The sequence below is a fragment of the Vulpes lagopus genome, chromosome 12 (assembly GCF_018345385.1).
Source record: "Vulpes lagopus strain Blue_001 chromosome 12, ASM1834538v1, whole genome shotgun sequence".
In the NCBI taxonomy this organism is placed as follows: domain Eukaryota; kingdom Metazoa; phylum Chordata; class Mammalia; order Carnivora; family Canidae; genus Vulpes; species Vulpes lagopus.
This window is the reverse complement of record NC_054835.1, coordinates 72722903-72747398: the sequence shown is the minus strand read 5'-3', so window position 1 is coordinate 72747398 and position 24496 is coordinate 72722903. Positions and strand designations below refer to the sequence as shown.

Genomic DNA, 24496 nt, shown 5'->3' with positions numbered 1-24496 from the left:
CTGAAGCCATAAACTGCTGCAGGCAGTTTAAACATTTAAACATTTAAATGGTAATTTTGATTAATCTTTGGAGTCTAGGTATGGACTAGCTTGACTGAAAAGAAGAAATATTTGAGGTAATAACGGCTAAGAATTTTTCCAAAATTAATGACAAGACACTGAATTTCAGATTTAGGAGTTTCAGAGAACACCAAGCAGGATAAATTCCAAAAATATCTATAACTAAGTTTATCATATTTAATATGTATTAAAACCAAAGCAAGGAGAAATCTTAAGAGAATCCAGAGAGACATGTCATAAAGACATAGAGGCTTTAAGTGAATACAAATAAAAAATAAGATTGTCTTTAGTCTTGGCAATATTTTGGATATGATGTGACATAAAAGGCATTAGCAATAAAATGAAAAATAAACTGTAGGATTATGCCAAACTAAAAGGCTACTTCACAACAAAAGAAATCAACAAAATTAAAAGGCAACCTAAGGGGGCACCTGGGTGGCTCAGTGGTTGAGCGTCTGACTTTGGCTCAGGTCCTGATCCCTGAGGCCTGGGATTGAGTCTCACATTGCGCTTTCCACGGGGAAATGGGAGAAAATATTTGCAAATTATATATGTGATAAGGGGTTAATATCCAAGATGTATATTTTAAAAACTCACAGAACTGAATAGAAAAAATAAAATAAAACAACAAATAATCCAATTAAGATATGGGCAAAGGATCTGAATCTATGTCTTCCAAAGACAGGGAATTGGCCCACAAATAAATGAAAAGGTACCCAGCATCACTACCATAAGGGAAAATGCAAATCCAATCACACTGAGATATCACTTCACACCTATTAGAATGGCTACTAACAAAAAGATAAGAGATAAATCTTGATCAGAATGTGGAAAAAAGGGAATCTTGGTTCACTGTTGACAGCAATGTAAATTGTACAGCCACTCTGGAAAATAGTTTGACGGTTCCTCAAAAATAAAAATAAAAATAAAAATAAATTACCATATGATCCAGCAATTCCACTTCTGGGCATATCTCTGAAAGAAATGAAATCACTATATCAAAAAGGTATCACCACCCTTGTGTTAATTGCAGCATTACTTAAGTTAGCCAAGATGTAGAAACCACCTAAGTATCCAGGGACAGAGGAATGGAAAAGAAATTTACATATATGTAAAATATATATGTATCTTATTTTTATATATTTATATATAAAATTTATACACTTATTTTATATACTTATATGTAACTTATTTATATATATTATATACATTTGCATATATATAATGGAACATTATTCAGCCACTTGTGACAACATGGATAGACCTTGAGGCCATTATGATAAGTGAAATAAATCAGAGAAAGACAAATACTGTGCATTCTCATTTATATGTGGAATCAAAAAAAAATCAAACTCAGTGTGCTTGCAGAAGCTGGCACTGGAAAGGCCCCAGTAGGCAGGGACAAAGACAGGATAGAGAGGAGTGAGATGGAGACAGAGAGACAGAGATACAGAGAGAAGGCTGAGTAGGTCAGCATGCTAACAGGTCAGCTCCAGGTTTGCCCAGGCCCACAGGAGACCTTTCAACATACTTTTAAGAGGTGATGAAGGTATAACTAACCATACTGTGGCGATCATTCACAAAATATACTTGCACCAAATCATCGCATTGTACATCTTAAATTCACACAACGGTATATGTCAATTACATGTCAATAAAGCTGGGAAGAAAAAAACCTTTTAAAATAGTTCATAGCAAATTTGAACAAAGTTAAATAGCGAAAACAAAAATATCAGAGAAAACTACAAATAGATACATACTTGGGCTGCCCAGTTTCATTTTACTCAACAACAGATCAAGGAACTGACCAGTTTGAGACATTACCCTCTCCAATATTGGGAAGCAAAAGGTCAGAGCAGGATCACTAGTGTCGAGCGATGACTTTTCATTCCCAATTCCAAGAACATGCTGAAAGACTTGACCTACATTCCAATATCTTCACTGACAATAAGCATACGTACAACAAAAAACAATGAGGGTCCCCTGATATATCACCTACATAAAATTAGACTCTAAGAGTGTATTTTATATTACTGGCTCTCTGCACATCACAGGCTTGCTAAGCTCTGTATATAGTAAGAGGTAAGCTTGGACTGTATTTGGTGGTCTATTTTGAAATCTATAATCTGTGTTCACTTTAATAGCACCAGTATTATGAGTATATTATCTAAATAACTTCACCAAAGATGCATATTAAATCCTAATATTGACAGCTATGAATTTCCAGCATCATTCAAATGGGAACATTCTATAATTTATCCTTCATAGAATTATTGTTTTGGGCTTGTAAACTTGCATCCACATTTTTTTTTTTTTACTATATGTTTTGAATTCTGTATACAAGTTTCTTCCTGGGTCCTCTTTTTTTAAAATATTTTATTTATTTATTCATGAGAGACACAGAGAGGAAGAGAGAGAGAGGCAGAGACACAGGCAGAGGAAGAAGCAGGCTCCATGCAGGGAGCCTGATGTGTGATTTGATCCTGGGACTCCAGGATGGTGCCCTGGGCCAAAGGCAGACACTAAACTGCTGAGCCACCCAGGGATCCCTTCCTGGGTCCTCCTTACCATTAGTACTCCTTACCACGAGTACATAGTTCTCGTCTTGCTATATTTATATTAAGCAATCTTCATTGATCAAATAGTAATTTAGCATCCCATGTAATTTTTCTATGTTTAAATTCTAGATCTATTGGACTTTAAACTAGTAAGCAGCTATGATGACTATAATTTTATTTATACACTAACAAAAAAACCCTACAAAGATATGATTCAACTATTAAATATCTATAGAAGAACATAACTAAATGAGTTAAACCCCAAAGAAAGATTCTTGCTAATGAAAAGTTTGAGGAACAAATGTTAAAGGATCTTCTACTGAGATAACAGCAGTAGATTTTGAATTCAAATAATGCCATACTTTATTAAAAAGTGTCTGTACATGGTTTGATGTATGTGTACATAAACACCAATATAGATATACTGCCCCTAATTCATGTTAATATTCCTAACCTTGATTTATATTAAATTACTATTTATGAGTATTATTAGAGAGATGAAGTAGATTAGTGGTTGCCAGAGGATGAACGGAGGGAAAGATGGGGATAGAGTATTCTTTGGAGTGACTAAAAAGTTTTGAAATCAGAAAGCTGGTGATAACACAAAATAGTGAATGTACTAACTGCCTTCTCATCAAAATCTTATTAATGGCCACTGAATTTTAATTTCATAAAAGTTTTATGTGATAAAATATTTTTATTCTGATCTTTTCATCAAACTTTTAAAACTTAACATCCATTCTTAGTTGGAAGCCCCTATAAAAACAGGCTGAGGGCTGGAAATGGCTTGGTCTATTCTGCTCCTGCTTTCTCTATTTATGGAAGTTTTATCACATCGAGGAAAACAAGGAGATCACTCTAATTTTTGCTGAGCCAGTGTGCTGCAAATCAATGCTCCAGTGTTACTGACCTTGCAAAAAATTCCTTTAAAGTAGAAAACAATGGGTTTGTAAATATTGATTTTAAATAATATAAGCTATTTTCTTAATTGCCTTTTGAAATGCTAAAATTTTCTAAGCTTTATAAATTCATTTCTAGTAATATAACTGAATTCTCCAATTGAATTTTTTCTACAATTGAATTGTATTGGCAAAAACTAAAAAGTCCAGATTGTTCAAAAATAACCATCTTTCTTTACCTGTTTTCCCATTATAATTGTTGTTTTAAATTTTCTGTGCATATTGAAATTATCACTTGTGAGTGTTGTATTTAATTAGGATAGTGCTATATATACTTCTTTGCAACTTTGTTTTTACATGTATAGCTCCTTGCACTTTCCCTTAACAAACATTTCACAATGTATAATTACATTAATGGGTGAGTGATTATTTGAATTGATTCATTTGAATGTATAATCAACGCATACAGTATTAATGACTATATAGTACAGTGCTTGCCACATAGTAGGCACCTTCCTCTTTTAGACTTCATTTTATGCTATTATGTGTATATACAACCTTTTATTAATATACATTTGGATTGTACATAACACTTTTACTGATATATATAATTGGATTATTTCATCAGTTTTTATCATAAACAATGGTTTCCCAAATATTGTGGTAAAAATAGAATTGCCTTTTAGAAGGTAGGCACATTTTATAATAATACTATTAGCAGGCCTTTCATATTGATATTGTTTTGACAATAATCATATATAATTTCTCAATATCCCCTAACATACAAGGTGATTCTGATCATATACCTTTCTCTCTCTGGAGCCTTGACATTGAACAGACAGGTACAGTATAAAATCATTGATTATCATGCTTTATAATTTGGGGAGATCATATGAATTTGCATAGAAGTATTCAGATGAAAGTGCAGAATCAAAACAAATATTATTTGAAAATAAACTTGACCTCATGATGCAGCATTGTTTCTGTAAAAATGAGCTTGGAATTTAATTAAAGAAGAGAATATTTAACAGGTTTCTGGCAGAGGCCTTTTACAGATGGTTCTTTGTGAAAACACCTAGTTTGTTTCACACCGAAATGTTTCTTTAGCAGAGTTAAATAAAATCACAATGGTAACAAAGAAATATGAGCCACAGCTAGAGATTCTAGATTCAAAGCCAGGTGGTAATATTGTCTGATTGAAAACTACAAGCAAAATGCCTAAATCCATTCAAAAGCAGTTAAGCAAGAAAAGTAATTCAAACTGGTGACTATAGACTATAAGAAACTGACGTGTCTCCACCTACTGGCTTTCCACAGTGAGCTTATAAATGATGTATTTTGTGTGGGAGGGTTTTTAATTTGTCCTAGGAAGCTTCCAAAAATCTGTCTTTATGTTTGGAATGTACATAATATGGTCTTTTGTAACTGTAAACAACAACCAAAAATGGACTATTAACTATAATACGATCACAATGATATTTAAGAGTTAAGCGGTACTTGATTGTGTTACATATCGCCCAAATTGCATCTTATAAATAATTAAAATGCATATTTCCCAAAGAAACTTAAGGATCAAGAAAAAGAATTTGAATAAAATGTAATATTCTCATTATAAAGTGGAAAAGTATATATGTTTCACTTGGTTTAGACGAAAATAAAAATGTTCAAAACATTGCAAATACAAGAAGTTATATGCAGAATGTAGAACTTCAAGGACACTTTATGTAACAAGTCATTTCTGTTTAATAAAGCTTACTTATCTGCAGTCTAGTCTTTGTGATATTTTGTAATGGAGCATTCATAATTTGGCTGAAGCCATTAACATCCCCAACTCAGATTAAAATGTATGCACAACGCCTCAAAAAGCTTACTGGACTGTGTACTGATTGTGAATCTAATAGTTATGAACAATCAAGTATATTTCAGTTTATTCATAACTCAATTTGAATTTCTTCACCTTTCTTCATAATACTCCACAGATTTGGAATTCATATTAAAAAAAAAGCCTAATACCTTTTGTTATAGTTGTTAAATATAGACTCTTATAAAGAAGTGTTTAAATAATAAAAACAATATAGACTATAAAAATGTGTTTTTAAAATTTTTCTTCACAGATAAGGTGATATATCCTTTGTAGGATATACCTGGTGTTTCTGAAATCTGGACATTTATTGTAAATAAGATGTTATTAATGTAGAAGACCCGAACTTTAGGGCAGAAAAATCCCATATTATAAGAAATTTTTGATTTATGTTTAAGATTAAATTATATTATAATCAAAATTAATAATGTTTGAAAATTTTCAGTGCTTTTTTATTTTAAAATTACTACTGTACTGTTTTAAAGTTTCAGAGAATCATGACAGAAAAGTAAAGAGCAGTCTTACCATTCAAAGGTAATCATTGATGATGTCTATAAAACACTGACAGACTTTGTGTGCTTTTTCTTTATTTAATAATAAACATATTAATATATTCAACTCTGCAATCCAAGTATTAACCTGACATATTACCATGTACCTCTCTGCATATGAATAATTACAGAACAATTCCATATGTTGATCAAGACTCTTTTGTTTGAATGTGATATAACTACTCACCTGAAAGATGCTAAGGGAAAGGAGAACTTAATACTTCAACCAAATCCTCAAAAAAAAAAAAAAAAAGTCAGTGTGGGTACCTGATTCTCAGGGGTAATTACAATTGGTGTGTATCTTCTTTCTGATATTTTCTATCTAAGTCTTCTCTGTGATTCTCTGTATCTCATTTCTACTTTTTACTGGACTTTACATATGAAGAGGTTAGCATTCCCATAGAAATTTGAAGCAGGGATTCCCTGGGTGGCTCAATGGTTTAGTGCCTGCCTTCTGCCCAGAGCATGATCCTGGAGTCCAGGGATCAAATCTCGCATCAGGCTCCCTGCATGGAGCCTGCTTCTCCCTCTGCCTCTCTCTCTCTCTCTCTCTCTCTCTCTCTCTCTCTCTCTGTCATGAATAAATAAATAAATAAATAAATAAATAAATAAATAAATAATATTTAAAAAAATTTTTAAAAAGAAAGAAATTTGAAAGCCCTACTGTAACTGGCATCTTCCATCAAGTAAGCCCGATTTAAACAGAAGAACTAAGTGTCCCACCAGAAGGTTGTGCTGTTTCCATATGATGATGGTGTGATCAGTCTAACAATTGTTACCTATTATCTTTAACCACCATTATCTTAGCCTACAATTGAAAAAGTCTTCTTGCTAATAAACCTTATCTTTTTTTTTAAGATTTTATTTATTTATTCATGAGAGACACACAGAGAGAGGCAGAGACACAGGCAGAGGGAGAAACAGGCTCCATGCAGGGAGCCGGACATGGGACTCGATCCCTGGTCTCCAGGATCAGGCCCTGGGCTGAAGGCGGCACTAAACTATTGAGCCACCTGGGCCCTAATAACCCTTTTCTAGTCTGCCCCCACTAGCCTAAATTCCTCACAAGTTACCAGAGTTGTTTTTATTTTAAATATAAACAAATCAGGGGTGCCCGGGTGGCTCAGTCAGTTAAGCATCCAACTCGTGGTTTCAGCTCACATCATGATCTCATGACCTCACAGGTCTTGAGATGAAATCTTGTATCTGGGTCCATACTCAGTCTGCTTGAAGATTTTCTCCCTCTGTCCCTGCCCTCACCCACTCTCTCTCTCTAATAAATAGATAAATCTTAAAGCTTATTAAAAACTATAAATATATATATATACATATCTATATACATATATAAATATATCAGATTAAATCACTGCTCTTAAAATCTCCCAATGGTTTTCCTTTGAAGTAAAGATAAATCTGAATTCTTTAGCATTAATTGACATGGTCATAAGTGATCTGGTCCTGCCTACATCTCTGGTCTCATGTCCTTCACACCCTCCTCCTCACTGTCCTCCAGCAAAATCATCTTCTAACCTTTTCTCATATACATTAACTCTTTGTAGGATTACAAATTCTTAAATCATGTCTGCGTACCCCTGGAGACACAAAGACACTTTCAAGAAGACCACAAGGTCAAACTTATATTTTATTATAATAGTAAGACTTTATATGTCTGTTAAGTTTCATTCTCTCACCACTTGCAAGAATTTTTCATGGTGGAATTTTCAGAAGTCTATGTAAACTATGATATCCCACAGATACCCTCTATCATGCAGAGATTAAGAATTTTGAAAAATGTGCTACACTGACATTCTTCTGCATACTTATTTTTTGAAAGATATCATAGTTATATTAAAATTATGATTTATTTTAACATGTAAGGAGTTTATTATGGTTTTTAAGTTAACCATTAAATACTATACTTTTTATTTCACTTTTAATTTCTAATATGGCAAATAGTGATATAGCCCCCAAAACAAAAGTTCTTTGAGGTCCTTAATGATTTTTAAGAGTGGAAAAGTGATCTTAGGCTAAAGAGTTAGACACTACTGCACCAGATCTTTGAGCTTACTTCTGTTTAAAATATTCTTTCCCAGAATTTTCACATGGCTCTTTTACCATGCTGTTTCCATGGCCTCTTTTTCAACATGCAGATCACTACTCAGATGTCAACTCTTCTGAGAAGCCCCTCCAGTGAAAGAGTGAAAGAGATGCTCCTTTATTTGTAAAATCTGTTCCTTTGTGTTAGCTTATTATATATATATAGCTTATTATATATATAAAATTATTATATATTAATAATAATAATAATTATTATTATTATTATATATATATAAAATCTCCCATTTTTAAGCATGTGACAAAACTGACTTAGAAATATTATAACAGGGCACCTGGGTGGCTCAGTCAGTTGAGTGTCTGCCTTTGGTTCGGGTCATGGTCCCAGGGTCCTGGGATTGAGCCCCTTATTGAGCTTCCCACTCAGCCAGGAGTCTGCTTCTTCTTCTCCCTCTGCCTGTCCCCCACAACTCATGCTCTCTCTCTGTCTCCCAAATAAATGAAATCTTAAAAAAAAAAAGATTATATCACACTGCATCCCTGTCAATAATACACAAAATTGTCTACTAAGTCACACTCTCATGTATATATTGTAATGACAGACTTTAAAAGTTGCTAATGCTATAAGCCGAAATAAAGCAAGCTTTTACAAATGTGTATTATTTTGATAATTAGCAAGAAAAATATATATTGCATGCAGTTCTAATCATATTTGACTTTTATGAGTTGATGTCTTTTATTTATTTCTGTATTTTTCTCTATATTTTTCTATAATTTTCCTTTTCTAGGTTTATACAGTTTAACCTGCTAAATGTGTATTTGCATATATACGTAGATATGTATGTGTGTGTATATATATAATGTAGATAGATTTATAAATATATACACATACATATTTCACCTGTGTTAGAATTAAACACACATAATGCTGTTTAACAAATTCATTGGTTAATATCTGATTTTCGTGGTGCAATGACCATCAGTCTATGAACTTTTGACTGTCAATTACACCATGAAATATGGCTTTATTATTGATACACATCATCATCACAGGTAGCTATTATATGATTATAATGTCCTAAGTTATAATTCATCTCTGAATTCCCCACTCATAATTTTAGAGAAAATTTTTAGTTCCTTCAAGTAGATTATTTTGATATTTCATTGTATTCCTGAAAAAGTTATTTTCTACAAACTTTTAGAAATGATTTTGCTTCTGTTCTTCTAAGGCTTAAAACAGAAGTCATAAATCAATGTCTTCAGGGGTAGAAAGATAGTTTTAATATCTAAAGGAAAAGTTACATAATAAGGTGTAGTGGCAATGGTGCCCATCTAACGGATGTTAAGTCCGACTAAAAGCATATGCATTTTGCATAATTAATTTTGGTCAAGGAGACCTATTTACTGGTTGAGAATCATTCCAACAGTTTTCAGGCTTTAGAGAGTGGAAATTTTATATGTTTAGTGAAAACTATCATTCCTTATAAATTTCATAGAATAAATTCCTCTTTTCCTTAAATATACAGACATGTACAACTTGGACATGTGTCCATACTATATACAAAGATATATATGTATGTATATGCATATATATAAAATATTTTTACTATCAGTTCAAGTTAGATATACAGATATTTTTTGTCTTAGTATTGGGTATATGCTGGAATTTTGAAATTGGCAATAACAAAACATACCAAAACCTTAGTTATAGTAAAAAATTTGGATGTAAATCTAGCTTGTACCCAACAGAAGAATTTTTGTATAATATGCATTTGTCTATTTGTTTAATATCTTCCTTCCCAACTAGAAGAAGTGAAGAAACCAATTGAAAATACCAGTAATTGCTATTATCTCTCCATTTCTGCCTAGGTTATCTTTCAATATTTGATTTTCCTTGGAATGAGTTCATTTCATCTAAGCCTTTTTTTTTCCTCATATATATATATTTTAATGATACATTTATATATATATATATATTTTAATGATACTCTTCATGGAAGTTATTCAGAACCTAGTTATGAGATATCAATTAGAAAGTACTGAAAAAAAATGTAGTATCTGTAGGTGCTGTGTACTTTAGTTATACAACTTCTCAGTTAAGTGCAGCTTAAATTGGAACTCAACTGATATGTCTCAAATAAATTTTCTCTCTTTCCCAGGCATTTGAAAAACTTGCTATAAACCTCAGGTCTTCTGCTAATTAACATCGGTAATTAACTTGTTAAATGGGTCAGAGTTCCTTGTATTTTTTCCTTGAAAAGCCCTTAATGATCAATTTTTTTTCCTCATGGACTGAGAATGATTTAATCATTGATTTGTGGTATATAGATAAAAGATATTTCTATTTATCTTTGGCTTTAATAATAACTGCTGGGAGAAATAGAATGTCAGTGATTTTGTTTGATATGGCATTTGCCTTTTTTAAGATTTTATTTATTTATTTGGAAGAGAGCAAGGAAGTGTGCATGCACATTAGTGCGGGGGTGTGGGGAAGAGACAGAGGGAGGGGAAGAAGCAGGATCCCCACTGAGCGGGTAGCCCAGTGTGAAGGTCCGTCCCAGGACCCTGAGTTCGTGACCTGAGCTGAAGGCAGACACTTAATCTGACTGAGCCACTCAGCAGCCACTTGGCATTTAGCTTTTGAATATGATATCAAATGTGATATAATAAAGAATTTTACATTTTGATAGTGTTAAGTATAAAATGGAAATATATATAAGCACAAAAGAAAATACAACGGTGTCCATGTAATTAAAGTAAATGAATAAAATAATAATCATAAAGAGATTTGACTCAATAATACTTATAGAATTAAAGGCACCAATTTGATGAATGTTTATTCAATAAGTTATGTATTCCAGCTTACTCATTGACATGCTTCATTTCTTTATTCCTTTTCTTTTTTCCTTTACATGGTGAAAGATTTTAAGTTTATGTCATTGATGCAGAATTTTCTAATTATGCAACAATTAATTGATCCTTAAAATGTTGCGTATTTAAATTTTTTGATTTATTATTTATGGATCAGAAATTTTTTGAGAAAGAAAGAATTTGGAAGATACTTTCTGATTTGGTCAAAAATCATGAAACAGATCTAGTAAGCTGGAGATCTGAACATTATTCTGACAGATGTGGGAAATAAGGGCTGCACCTGCCTAACTCGGCCCTGGTTTTCAATGCTTCACTTGCACTGGCTTTCAGCCATTGCCAACCATGGTACGAAAGAGGTATATAGTTAACATTAAGTGACAAGGTCACTACTAATGATGTCCTGGAGGGCAGCCAGTCTAATCCCAAACTCTAAATTGGCCATGTGGAAGGAAATGAGCATGAAATGTGAAAAACTGTTGCATTTAAATTCAGGGATAATAATACAAATAAATATATATCTTCTATGCTTTACAAAGCACATTAACAGGGAGAATTTGTTATGCTAGTCACAATTAAAACAACGAGGAAGGGCAGTGTTTACAAACAACAAAATCCATGTTCTGACGCAAATAGCATGTTTAAGTTCAGACATTAATAAAAAAAAAAAAAAGATGCTTTCTTAAGTAAGAGAAAGATAAAGAAAAAGGAAGCCCTACGTGATCATTTGAGTTTAAAAGTGGTAGCCAATACAAAATGTCAAAGTACCCCTGTACATATAAAACAATAGTAGTCCTGATTGCAGATGGAAGTAGAGAAGGGGGAAAGATAACGTCTCTACAGATAGGAAACCTGACAGTAGATGCCCTTTACAGTTCTATCCGGATGTGTGATTCAGTAATCCCTTGACTCAATGGTTTGTTAAAGAAAAGGTTCTCTCTGCATGGAGCCTGCTTCTCCCTCTGCCTGTGTCTCTGCCTCTCTCTCTCTCTCTCTCTCTCTGTCTATCATGAATAAATAAATACAATCTTTTAAAAATAGAAAAGGTTATGATAAAATAAAATAAATTTGATTTAAATCACTAGCCCTTATTTTCTTTAAGCCTACTAGCTACTCTTAACAGTTAACTACCTTCTCTTTGTGGCCCTGTGGAAAGCAAGCGTATATTGCTCTTTCACTGAATGATTGTTTATCTACATTGTGAGCCACCTAGTCCCTGCTCTCTCAATTTCTTTTTGTTTTAAAATGGAAATTATTAATTTTTTAGTTCTTTACACAGTGACCTTACAAATATAAACTTAAAATCTATGTCCTATATATATTGTTGACTATCATTCTCTTTAGCTCTTTTTTTTTTTTAAGATTTTATTTATTTATTCATGAGAGACACACAGAGAGAAAGAGGCAGAGACACAGGCAGAGGGAGAAGCAGGCTCCATGCAGAGAGCCCAATGCGGGACTCGATCCAGGGTATCCAGGATCACGCCCTGGGCTGAAGGCGGCACTAAACTGCTGAGCCACTCCGGCTGCGCCCTCTTTAGCTCTTATTAGAAGCTATCCCATAGTTCCCATTTCTACCTTAGGTTTATATAATGTTTGAGCCAGGAGAACCCCACAGAAACACCAAAGGTGACTCACTTTACTTTACAAATGAGAAATGTTGACTAAAAAAGGTAATTCTAACCCTAACAGTTCAAAAGAAAGTGCGTTCACATCCCAGTCACTATTGTGCCACTATTATTTTAAGAATAGCACTGAAAACCAGACAGATACTTTAATAATTCTGATAAAATCTAATAATTGAGGTCTGAGTATTTTTTTTTAAGATTTATTGATTTATTTTAGAGAGAAGTGGGGGAAAGGGAAGAGCAAGAGGGAGAGAATATCAAGCAGACTTCCTACAGAGTGTGGGGCCTAACGTGGGGCTCAATCTCATGACCGTGAGATCCTGACCTGAGCTCAAATCAAGAGTCCCACGCTTAACCAACTGAGCTACCCAGACGTGCCAGGTGTGATTGTTTTCTTAGACAAATACCTGATCCTTCTTCAGCTTACATCAAGTAAAAAACATGCTACTTTAAAATCATGCCAAAAGGAGGAGAAAACATATTATTCAACCATGCAAGACTAATCGTGTAATTCAGAAATGAACGCACAGGCCTATTCTTGAACGTAGAGGTGAGCGAGCCTGAGCATAACTGCCCTCAACTCACAATTTAGCAAATGGCAAACATTGCTAAATAAAACCCCCAAAAGTGATCATCTAAAATATTGGGTATATTTACCAATAGACCATGTAATAAGTTACCTATATATTTCAAAGCAATCATGGCTATATGTGATCTATAACAACAAAATATGTATTTTATATCAAGATAGAAAAAAAATAAATAAAAATCATGGTAGGGGTATGTGTGTGTGTATTTTAAGGATTTTATTTTTTAGAGTAACTTTAGGTTCAGAGCAAAATTTAAAGGAAAATACAGATGTTTTCCAGACACCTCCTGATGTCACATGTATATAGTCCTCCCCATTGTCAACATCCCCATGGGAGAGGGACATTTGTTATCATTGATGAACCTACACTGACACATCATAATCACTCACAGTCCATTGTCAACATTGGAATTTATATGTGATGTACATTCTGTGGATTTGGAAAGTTGTCTAATAGCATGAGACCATCATTATAGGTTCATACAGAGTATTTTTCATGGTCCTAAGAATCCTCTGGGCTCCACCTATTTATCCCTTTCACCCTATCCTACCTCTGGCAACCACTGAATTTTTACTGGCTCCATAATTTTGTCTTTCACAGAATATTATATAGTAGGAATTCTACAATATGTAGCATTTTCAGATTGTTTTTTTTTTTCTATTTAGTAATATGCATTTAAGGTTCCTTCATGCCTTTTTATGCCTTGGTAGTTAATTTCTTTCCGGTGAGGAATAATGTCTTTTTTTTAGTCTGTTGATGTGATGCATTACATGAATTGATTTTGGGGAGGCTTTTTTAAAATTTTAATTCAAGTTGGTTAACATACAGGGTTATATTAGTTTCAAGGGTAGAACTTAGTGATTCAAGACTTCCATATATTACCCAGTGTTCATCACAAGTGTCCATCTTAATCCCTATCATTCTTGCCATAGCCTTGTCCTGTTCTTCCATTTGGGATAAATTGATCTGTCTCCTCATTTTGTCTAAGTCTCTGTGCTTGTTTCTCTGTGTTAGGAAAGTCAGCTACATCTCCTGTTCTTGATGGTAATGGCCTTAAGAAGAAACAATCCTGTAGTGCCCTGCAGTGAAGTGTCCCCTGTTCCCTAGGGCTGGGCATGCCCGAGGGCATCTCCAAGTGTCTCCAATGTGTGCTGCTTGTCTTCTGCTATTGTTTCTTGGCCACTTTATCCTTCAAGTCAGTCATCTGCAGAGGCTCTCTTTGCCTATTGTGGCCAGTGTTTGGTCCCTGGCCTGAATGTAGCACATTTTAACTAGATGCGCTCTGGTCTGCTTATGAAATGAGACATGTCACCACTGCTGCCATAACTGAGGCTCCATAAAACTTCTCAGTTGGGAGAAACGATGTGAGGGAGTTTGGGCTGGTGTTCTGGGGGAAGCGGCTGCTGCATTAGGAATGAGACCAGCCTGACTAGGTGAGGTAGTTCCATGGGAGTACAAAGGGGCAGGGATTGGTGTAACCAACTTAGATAGTGAGTGCTCCCAATGTGCTTGTTCCTACCTGTGCTTATGCTGAACGGTGGGGAGGCAAATGGTGCCAGCTAGTTCCTTTGTTCCTGGAGGGGTCTCTTCATGGATGCTGTCTCTCTGGACACACCCCAGAATGGGCAAACAACCTCCCCATTGTGAGCCCCGGGTGCTCTTCAGATCACTGTTTCCATGCTATATGTCCATAGGCCATTTGCCAGTTTTTGCTCCAAGAGAGCAGCACAATATTCTGTGGGCTCTATCATAGCCAAGTCTGCTGACCTTTTAAAACTCCAGGATTTAAAGCCCCACTGGTTGCAAGAACTCATAAAATTCAGCCCCTCTCACTTTCCAAGTCAATTGCTATGGGGATTAGTTTAGTCTCTATGTTAGTATCTCCTGCCCTTCTCCTTGGCTGGGGCTCCTTTCCCACTGTAGTGGTCAGGATCTACTTCTCTCCCAAACTACATTTCCACACTTCCTACCTTCTTCAATGTGGCCTCTTCTCTAACTTTAGTTGTGGAGTTTGTTCTGTTAGTCTTCAGGTCAGTTTCTGGGTATTTAGCATGATTTTACAATTATTTAATAATATTCCTAGGATGAGTTGAGCCTCTGGTCCTCCTACTCTGTCACCCTCTTCCAACCTCTTCTACATTAATTGACTTTTGAATGTTGAAAAACCCCTGCACACCCAAGATAAATCCCACTTGGTAATAATGCATAATTCTTTTCATACATAGTTGATTTGACTTGCTAATACTTTGTTGAGAATTTTTGCATCTTTGTTCAATAGAGGTATTGTTCTGTGTTTTTTGTTTTTTGTAATGTCTTTGTCTAGTTTGGGTGTTAGGGTAATGCTGGCCTCATAGAAATATCCACTGGCAATAAATTTCTTCAATTTCTGTTTGTCTAAAAAAGCATTTCACCTCCACAGGAAAAAATAATTTCACAGAATACAGAATTCTAAGTTGATTGTTGGTTTGTTTTTGTTTTGTTTTGTTTTTCTTTCACCTCCCAACCCTTTGAATATTTCACTCAACTCTCTTCTTGCTTGCATGGGTTTTGAGAAAATATTGGATGTGATTCTCATCTTTCCTTCTCTATGGGTAAGGTACTTTTTTCCTATGGGTTTTTTTAAGATTTTTTTTTCTTACTTTATCTTTGATTTTCTGTAGTTTGAAAGTGATATGCCTATGACTAGTGTTTTTGGCATTTACTCTGCTTAGTGTTAACTTAGCTTCCTAGATCTATGGTTTTGTGTTTGGCATTAATTTGAGGAAATTCTATCATTATTTTTTTTTTCATTTTTTTGTTCCCTTATCTTTATTTTCCATCTGATATTCCCATTACATGTATGTTATGCCTTTTGTAATTGTCCCACAGTCCTTAGATATTCTATTATTTTGTATTTATTATCTTTTCTTTTCAGTTTTAAAGTTTCCATTGATATATCTTCGGATATATCTAAGAGACTCTTTCCAGAAGAGTTGTTGATTTTTCAATCTGTTCAGATTTTTACTTGTTAGATGGCATGGTGACTTCTAAGCTCCTTACATGCTGAACTAAAACCCAGAACTGATTTATTTTTATAACACAATTAATAATACTCTATATCTCTATAATATGATCAGAGTTCTGTGTCCATTCTCAGATCGTTCTTGTTCAGGTGGACATTTGGATTGATTTCTATGAGTTGTGACACACATTTTTTTTGTTTTTTTTTTTACTTCTGTTCTGATATTTGATAGTTTGGATATTGCAATTAATGACTTCTGTCTTATTGCCTGTAATTATTTGAAAATGTAGCCAAAGTAAATGTCTCCTTACCCCACCAATCCATAGGCATCTATAGCTTAGAATCTATTGCTCTCCAAAGTCCTCAGCCCACTTATTCCTTTTCTTATCTCCTTTTCCTTTTCCTTCATTTAGCTTAGAATTTCTTAGAATTTGGCTCTTAGATCTGGGTTTTCAGGAACCTTATCAAAAGAAAATAAGAATGTTGCAATAGTACCATGCAGAAACAATGACAATTGTCTCTAGTGCCGTAATTCAGCATTCAATCCCCAAAATACTTCATTCACTCCACGCCAATAATAGAATAAAATTATAGCTTGATATTTCAAGGAATTTGTAATACAATAGTGAAATAAAAACATGTACATATTACTATAACAGAATGTCGTTTAAAATGTGGGCCAACAAGGTACAAGGTGTTATTCAATTTAATTCAAGGAATACTGAGTGTATTAACAAGCACTATGCTGCAGGCTGGATGGAAAATGATGTTTTCTTAGCAGCTTTCTGTCTAATGAGAGAGACAGGAAAGTAAACAAACCATTATGATACACTGAGAAAAGTGCTATGATAGAGGAATGTTATAATAGTTCAAAAAAAAAAAGAGTCACATCCCACACACTACTCTGTTGTAATGCAGGCTTTTATTTTTTGCGGTTTTTATGATTTTAAAATAATACAAAAAACTTCTAAAGATCCTTAATGAGAAAAGTTGCATTAGATATTTGGCTGAATCCAGAAAAAGTATATATGTTGACAAGTTCTTTTGCTAAAACTTAATGCTATTGAGAAATGCAAACTCAGGCAGAAATACTCTCAGAGACTTTCATCTTTTAAGATAGCCCCAATTCTTTTTAAAAATTTCTTTGGTCAGCAAAATTCTGTTAATCAAAACATAGAAGTTTACACATTTGCCAGGTAACTTCTACAAAAGGATAAGCCATAATGTTAACTGTAATCAAATACAAAATTTTAGAAGCATAAACAATTAAAGCAGAATAATTTGGAATAGGTAGCTGGAGAAGGCTCCCACACATCACTTTAGCCTCTCAGAGTTTATTCTTTAAGTTACATTGGACATCGGTTTAATAACTAATACTTCACCTAATTCAGTGTATATTTTTACATTTTAGAATTGATAAAAACAAGTTAACATAGGTTTCCTCACTTCAGTCCCATAAATACATTTTGAAGTAATCATTGTCCAGTTTTAGAAAGAAGAGGAACAGAGGTTGGAGAAGATAAGAAACAGCAAGCTGGGCAGCGTGGATGGCCCAGCGGTTTGGCAGCACCTTCAGCACCTTCAGACTGGGGTATGATCCTGAAGACCTGAGATCGAGTCCCACATGGGGTTCCCTGCATGGAGCCTGCTTCTCCCTCTGCCTGTATCTCTGCCTCTCTCTCTCTCTCTCTCTCTCTGTGTATCTCTCATGAAAAAATAAATAAAATCTTAAAAAAAAAAAAAAAAGAAAGAAACAGCAAGCTGGCTAAGGCATACCTTGAGCAATGTCTTCTAATGTCACATTCAGGAAATTTTTCTAAAACATTTCAGCCCCTGCAGAATGTTGGCTCTAATTTATTTTTACCTTATAATCTATAAGTTTTTGGTTGGGGTGGAAATTTTCAATATATAAAACCTAAAATAAATAAAAGTTCTAAAATATTTGATGTCCTCCAAAAAGGCTTTGTATTAACTTCATGTAGAGTTTTCTTTCAACAGAATTTTGTATTCATTAGTTTAAAAATGTATGATTATGACCACTCATCATACCCACATCCTATAATTTGTATTGAGTATTAAAAAATACGTTTTATTCTTTAAAGATACTTAAAGAAAGGTCTAAAACAAACAAACTGAATAAAGGAATTACAAAATGGCTCAAATGACACCAAATAAGTTTGTTTTCACATCACATTAGTAAGCTTCTGTATTCTCTAATTTAAACATGTACCTTCAATGTGAGTGATATAGCTTCCAAAGGGACAAAAATTGGTATTCTTGGGGTATAAAAAATGTTAGATATTAAAATGATGTGAAGTCCTCCAAAGAGCCATAGTACATCAACAGATATATAGTATATCTTTGGTATTAAATGTTACAGAGGTGAGCAATTAGGGGGGAAAATGGTGTAAAAAGGCTAGCAGGGGCAGGGAACAATAATGAAAAAATAATTGAGACATACAGCTCTAAAGATTATGTCTAACTAGACCCCACAATCCTATTTTGTAAAAACAGAGGTGGTGGTGGCAGCAGTTGGCAGAGAGAGAAGAGTTAAATTGTTGAATTTTAGGAAATGGAAAAGACAGATTTAATATACAAGTCCACTTATTGACAGTGACAAAATTCCAAATGCTGCTTTAAAATTTAAAAAATTCTTATAAACTGGTATCTAAAGAAATACAAATCTAGATATCCCTGAGATCACATTTCCCACCTTCCTTTTGGTAGATTAGCAAAATGCTATTTTAGCAGAGCTGAGTCAACTCAACAGAAGAACAACCTAATAACGTCTGATGCTAGTTTCAGAGCCCCCTCTCTTTCCTTCCAGTGAAGCCACTTCCCTGACCTCTGAAACCTTCATCACCTGGCAGTCACCTGCACTCTCCGTTATTTAAGTGATGAATAAGTTTGGGGGCTGTGGTCTTCTTCTAGATTTAATTGCATACTGTGTCCCACCCAGTTACATCCAGACTAAACACAACCCTGACTTGAACTGATGTGAGGCTATTTACTGCCTATACTTATACCACTTAATGTAAATTTTCATTCCTGAGACACCAGAAAAAGTAACATATTTATGAACAGAGCGTTGCCCCAGACCTCACTGGAATGTTATTATATATACAGAATATTAACTGTATTACCTTTCAAAATTCAAAAAAAATTAATTTCAAAAATTATCTGGCCCCAGGGTTTCAGATAAAGATGACAAGCATGCAGGTCAAGTTTTGCTGGGGAACTTGAGATAACATAGCAAGGTGTGTGACTGCAAAATAGGGAAAGGGACTATTTCTGTGAACAGTGGGTTTGTGGTTAAAAGTCGGTTAGATATGACACAAAAGTGACACAAAAGGGATGAACCTTAGAGATGCTTTACTGAAATCTATGATCCTTTACTGCGTATCCTGCAGGCCTGAGCACCTTCCAACTGATAGTGTTTACATTGTTTTGCCTTAGGGTTCCCTCTGAAGCCAAGGTAGGGTGTTCCCCTCTGTAAGACAGCAGTCTTCCACAAATGACTGGTAGTATTTGCTATATAAATCCTCTGATTTCTTTATCTTTTGAAGCAAGTGGATTTTAATAATTTTCCCATGGGGTTAAATTCCAGTTGGCCACAGCATAGCTGGCTTGATAGCATCCTCTATTGGCTGTCTTCACTCTCTTTTGTTAACTTCTGTACTTCTCTACTGGTGTTTACTAACTTTTCCAAATAAACTATTTATGCTTTCTTCTCTCGATCTAATACTGAGGGAACTCAAACTAAAACAGAGACTTTTAATTTTTCCAGTGTTCCCTAAGAAACTAGAGTTCTTTGATTGAATCCCACATCGGTATCAGGGCTTCTGTTACTGACATTTTTCTAATGGTGTCTGTCTGCCTGCCTGCCTGGCTTTCTAACAATTTGTTTGTTTGTTTTTTTTCCTTATTATGATTTTCCATTAGTCAATTAATGCTTTTGCAAGATCAGCTTAAAACCAGTACTGTTCCTTTCAAGCTGCTTGATTATTTAACCTGTTGTTTAATTCCACAACCTGCTGAAAATTATGATATACCAGCTGGACTAAACATCTATCAAGCATCTCCATTGGATCCAAATGCTTCTCTATGTCAAAATATCTTAGTTTCAACAGCATAGATTCAAACCCAACCATGCTCAGTCTGTTTTATTTCACTATAATTAAGTGGGCTGTGTCTAGTCATGTTCTGAGATAATAAGATCTTACGAGTCATGATAATTATCATCATCATAATAAAAAAGTTATGGAGGACGTACTAAGTGCCATGAACCTTGCTAAATGCTCTACTTTTGTGGCTCATATCTATGAACTAGCTCTGTTTATCATCACACTGAGACCTGGAATAGTGAAGAAATATACTCAAGGGCATACATCTGGGATGATACAGAGTAGCAGTTTGTCCCCAGGACATTAGATTGCAGAATCCAGGCTTTTAACCACTATATAGTGATATCTCTCTAAATTCTTTCAAATGAAAAATAAATTATTTCAAATCTAAGAATTTTAGTCCCTTGAAAAAAGTCAGTCTAGTGTTAATCCTTAGATGCCCTATAGCCATGACCTCAGGTCCCTAAGAAACTCCTTTTATTCAGGGAAATTCCAAGATTCCCAAGACTGGTAGCCTGTAAATTTAGCGTTTTCTTTCCTTTACTTACTGTCTTTCACAAATCAACAGTCTTAACTGAGCAAGACATATAATTGCTACTAAAACTCCAACTTTTGAACATTTGTATTATATGACTTATGCTGAATAACATGTTAGGAGCAATCTTTAGACATTTAAAAAAAGAACTAGATAGATATGTCATTAAAATCAGGGCTTATTTTATCTCTCAAGACATTGTTGTATTACAAATGCTTGTTTAATAGCTTAATCATTACAAGATGCTTGTGTGATTAATATCTACTTATTATTTAAATCCTTAAATGGAGCTTTCCTTGAAAATAACCCCCCATCCAAACACTGATATTTAGCACACAGATGTATGATGAACACTGAAGCTAGCACTGCAAGCTTTGCAAGCACTGACTCAAAATAGTACCTTAAGTCAGGCATTTGACATACATTATTATGATAAAGCCTCCCAACAACCTTGGACGGTATAGATTATCTGCATTTTCTTTTTCAGAGAGACTGAAAATGAGAAGATTTTGACCCACTGCTCAAAGTCAATAGCTTTTAAATTAGGAATTAGGGATCCCTGGGTGGCGCAGCGGTTTGGCGTCTGCCTTTAGCCCAGGGCACGATCCTGGAGACCCAGGATCGAATCCCACGTCGGGCTCCTGGTGCATGGAGCCTGCTTCTCCCTCTTCCTATGTCTCTGCCTCTCTCTCTCTATCTCTCTGTGTGACTATCATAAATAAGTAAAAATTAAAAAAAAAAAAAAAACACTTTCTAAATTAGGAATTCAATTGGGATTTTAAGTTTTTCTCCAATGTTTCTATTTTTAAGAAAACTTTAATTGTAGCACAATATACATAATAAAAGTTTCCATTTTAACCATTTTCAAGTGTATAGTTCAGTGGCATTAAGTATATTCACATTGTTGTGCAATCATCACCATCATCTATCTCTAGAACTTTTTTCATCTTCCCAAACTGAAACTTGGCATCCAATAAACAATAATTCCCCATCATCTCTCTCCATGGCTTCTGACAACCACTACTGCAATTTCTGTTTCTATAAATTTGACTACTTTAAAAACCTCATATAATTGCAATCATACAGTATTTGTCTTTTTTGTTACTGGCTTATTTCAGTTGGCATAATGTCTTCAAGGTTTCTCCAAGTTGCATTAAGTTTCAAATTTTCTTTCCCTTTTAAAGCCAAATAATAGTAAATATGTATCACATTGTGTTTATCCATTTGTTTATTAAGACACACTCTGGTCACTTCCACTTTTTGACTATCTTGAATAATGCTGCTATGAACATGGGGGTACAGATATCTGTCAAGTCTTGGCCTTTTATTCTTTTGTGTATATACCCAGAGATGGAATTGCCACATCATATGGTAATTCTACTGTTAATTTTTTGAGGAAATGTCATACTGTTTTCCACAGAATTTATACCATGTTACACTCTCACTAGCAGCATGCTAGTGTTTCCTTTTCTTCACATCCTCATCAGCACTTTTTTTTTTATATATAGGAGCCATCTTAATAGGTATGAGGTGGTGTTTCGTTTTGGTTTGAATTTCATTTCTCTCATGATTAGTGATGTTGAGCATCTTTTCATGTGCTTATTGCTCATTCGTACATCTTCTTTGGAGAAATGTTTATTCAACACCTTTGCTCATTTCTGAATCAGATTGCTTGTTCTCTTAATGTTGAGTTGTAGTTCTTTATATACTCTGGTATTAATTCCTTATCAGATACATGATTTGCAAATATTTCTCCAGTGTACTGGTTGCATTTTCAATCTCTTGACAGCATCCTTTAATACACAGAGATTTTTAATTTTGATATAATCCAATTTATCTATTTTTTTTTCTTTTGTTGCCTGTGCTTTTGGTATAAAATCCAAGAAATCATTAACAAATCCAAGAGTGTAGCCTTCCTGTGCTGTTTATCTCTATTGCTCAGGCCAAGGCACTGTCAGGATAGGCAAGTATCACAGTCTTTGTACTGCCAGAAAGCTTCATAGCCACCAGTGAGATCAACAGTACAAGTGGCACGATAAATAGTACAAGAAAGTCCATTTGGGCACAGCCTTGAAGGCCAACCCTTTTGGAGACACTTCCCATACAAAGGAAATTGTGCTGGAAAAAAGTAGGGGTTGGAGTCAAATAGCCAATTTTTTTTTTTTCTATCAGAAAGTGTGTCCACCTGATCAAGAATAGCAAAAAGAAATCATAGTCTTGTACCCAATGATAGTTGAATTTTATTGAGGAAAACTATGAAGTTCTGGTTGTTGGATTTGGTCACAAAGGTCATGTTTCCAGTGCCTCAAAGTAGTCGTGGTCTCTCCTTTGGTCCTATACAAAGGCAATAAGGAAAGATAATAATAATTTTTGACAATGAAAACATGATAGTAATAAATTAATCTAAGAGCACAAAGCTATATCTCTCTATTTTCTTTTAGGAGGTATACTCAGACTTTCTCTAATGTCTTTGGTTAATTTGGTTAATTTGGTTAATCTTGAGTTAATTTTTGTATATGGTCTGAAGCACAGATCCAAATTCATTTGTTTGCATGTAGGTATCTGGTTTTCCCAAAGCCAGTTGCTGACAGTATTATCTCCCCACCCCACCGTTTAATAATCATGGCACCCTTGTGGAAATCATTTGACCGTAAAGGAGAAGGTTTATTTCTGGGATCTCTATCTCATCTATCCATATGTCTCTTTTTATGCCAGTGCTACAGTTTTGATTCCTTTATAATAAATTTAGAATCAGGAAGGGCAATACCTCCAACTTTGCTCTTTTTCAGGGTTGTTTTAGCTATACAGAATTCCTTGGGATTCCAATTTAAAGTTTAAAAATATCTTTGCAAAAACCATTACTGGGATTTTTATATGGATTACGTCGAATCTGTACATTGTTCTGAGTATATTGACATTTTACCAATATTAAATCTCCCAGTCAATGAACTCAGGACATAAACTTTCCATTTATTTTTGTCTTTAACTTATGGGATGCCTGGGTGGCTCACTGGTTGAGCATCTGCCTTTGGCTCAGGGTGTGATCTTGGAGTCCCAGGATCCAGTCCCACATTGGGATCTCCCTCTGCCTGCTTCTCCCTCTGCCAATATCGCTGCCTCTCTATCTCTCATGAATATATAAATAAAATCTTAAAAAAAAAAAAAACTTAGCGACATTTGGTATTTTCTGGTGTACAAGTCTTTTGCCTCCCTAGTTAAGTTTATTTCTAAGTATTTTATTCTTTGTGATGTAAATGGAACTGGTTTCTTAATTTTTAATCAGATTGTTCTTGCCAGAATGCAAAAATACAGCTGATTTCTGTATTGATTTGGTGTTCTGCAAACTTTCTAAATTTATTACTTCTTACAGGATTTGGGGGGAAGGTATTTCTTTAAGGCACATTGTTTTGCTATCTTACACTGCCTCTACTATTAGCTTGAATTCCATTCACTATCTATACAATTGTGGCAAAAGCATAACTCTTATTTGTTTTTATTTCCATCACCAGACTATGAAAATAATGATGAAAACAATAATAATAACAATGTGATTAAGAACACAGATTTTGGCAGAAGTTGATTTGGGCCCTTTACTTTACTTACTTTGTTACCCTGAGCTTCTTTATTTATTGAATTAAATCAGACTCACCTAGGCTTATCAAGCACAGTCACTTGCTAGTGCTTAATATGTGAGCCTCAGATTTCTCTTCTATTACTTGGATATGATCAAAAGTTGTAAGGATTCAATAAAGAGAATCAACACAAT

General features: G+C 34.4%; 1 pseudogene; it reads left to right on the top strand.

Annotated features, from left to right (window-relative positions):
- The window catches only part of LOC121474058, a 34785-nt pseudogene extending 11694 nt beyond the window's left edge, over positions 1 to 23091 (top strand).
- The last annotated feature ends 1405 nt before the right edge of the window (positions 23092 to 24496 follow it).